Source organism: Sturnira hondurensis, unplaced genomic scaffold (genome assembly GCF_014824575.4).
Source record: "Sturnira hondurensis isolate 20B ecotype Veracruz unplaced genomic scaffold, ASM1482457v3 Scaffold0001872, whole genome shotgun sequence".
Lineage (NCBI taxonomy): Eukaryota > Metazoa > Chordata > Mammalia > Chiroptera > Phyllostomidae > Sturnira > Sturnira hondurensis.
The window spans coordinates 5,079,303-5,081,351 of NW_028074503.1; the positions used below are offsets into that span (position 1 = coordinate 5,079,303).

General features: G+C 40.9%; 1 pseudogene; it reads left to right on the top strand.

The window, feature by feature from the left end:
- The first annotated feature begins 966 nt into the window (after window positions 1–966).
- Window positions 967–1,614, top strand: LOC118980295 (dnaJ homolog subfamily B member 6-like; annotated as a pseudogene).
- The last annotated feature ends 435 nt before the right edge of the window (window positions 1,615–2,049 follow it).

Here is a 2,049-nt window from a genome sequence, read left to right on the forward strand (position 1 = left end):
AAAAACAAAAATGAACTAAGCAAACAACTACAACAGGAATACTGGGCACAATATAGACAGGGGGAGGTTAAGAACAGTATAGGAAATGGAGAAGCCAAAGAACTTATATGTACAACCCATGGACATGAACTAAGATGGGGGGGGATGCTGGAGGGTGAGGGGTGCAGAGGGGAGGGGGATAAATGGGAGAAAAAGATTAAGACAACTGTAATAGCATAATCAATAAAATATACTTAAAAATGAAGAATATAATATCTAAAATGAAGACTACACTAGAAGGAATAAACGGGATGGATAAAGCAGAAGATCAAATCAGCAATTTGAAAGACAGAAGAGGGAAAAAACACGTAATCAGAGCAGCAAAAAGGAAAAAGAATATTTAAAAAATTTAGGATCATTAAGGTAACATTTGGGACAATATGAATGAAACCACCGTCTACACCACAGGGGTAGCAGAAGGAAAAGGTAGCAGCAAAGGATAGAAGACCTATTTGAAGAAATAATGACCGAAAACTTCCTGAGCCAGGTGAAGGGAAATGACACAGTCCAGGAATTGCAGAGGCCCAAAGAGGATGAACCAAAAGAGGCCCACATCAAGACACATCATAATAAAAATGGCTAAGCTCAAGACAAAGAGTGAATCTTAAAAGCTGCAAGAAAATGAGAGTTAATTATTTATAAGGGAACTTCCATTAGACCTTCGTCGCCCGGTTTCTCAACAGAAACACTTCAGGCCAGAAGGGATTGGGAAGAAATGTTAAAAGTGGCGAAAAGCAAGGACCTACAACCAAGGCTACTTTTCTCAGCAGAGCTATCACTTAAAATTGAAAGAAAGCGAAAGGAGAAAGGAAAGTGCAAGGAGTCCCCCATGTCACTACCAGGAGTCTAGCAGAGGGGCGCTGCCCCGCTGCACCTTCCTGGGGCCAGCTCCACATCCTTGGACTCATTCCAACAGCCTATTAAAACATGGTGGTTCATTATCACATTCTAGGCCTCCAGAGACATGTGTCTGCCGAGAATTTTAAAAAGGCATATGGGAATCTGGCCTTGAAGTGGCATCCAGATAGAAATCCTGAGAACAAAGAAGTGGAGAGGAAATTGAAACAAGTAGCAAAGGCATTTGAGGTGCTGTCAGATGCTAAAAAAATGAGACATTTATGAGAAACACAGCAAAGAATAATCAAATGATGGAGGTGGAGATAGAAGTCATTTTGGCAGCCAGTCTAGTGACTTTGGCTTCACATTCTGGAATCCAGAGGACACGTTCAGGCAATTTTTTGGTGAAAGGAACCGGTTTTCATTCGATTTCTTTGAAGACCCCTCAGATGACTTCTGTAGGACCCAGAGGGACCCCTGTGGGAGCAGAAGCCATGGCACTGGCTGCTTCTTCTCTGCCTGCAGCGGATCTCCATCTTTCAGAGGAGGATTTCTTCTTCTGATGCAGGATATACTTCCTTCAGGCCATTGTATCATGGGGGCCTCACTTCATTCCCTCCATGATACTTGGTGGTAGTGGGATGGGCAACTTTAAATCCACATCAACTTCTACCAAAATAGTTAATGGCAGAAAAATCATTACAAAGAGAATTGTCAAGAATGGTCAAAAAAGAGTAGAAGTTAAGGAAGACTACCAGTTAAAGTCCTGAACAATAAATGATAAGCGGCAGCTGGTGCTCTTGGATGCCGTGTAATTCAACATACTGATGTAACAGAACTGTTAACTGTAACAAACATCATTTGAGCATTAACAGGAACATTTATTTTTTTAAGTTTTCAAAGGAACTCAAATTTCAGTAGAACTGTGCCTAATCTAATGTATTTATACATAGCTCATCAGAACCTGTTTGTCATAGACTTTTGGGTTTATTGTTGGGACCATATGATGGGACGATATTTTTGTCTTTAAAATTATTGTAAATCTCTATATGCACTTTGCTTTTTATTAAACACAATCCAAGGTGGCCATGACTTCTGTACACTAACACCAGTAAGAACCTGCCTTCCACCGGGTTTGAAACATGAGCCAAGCAGTGTTGGCCTGCTGTGAAG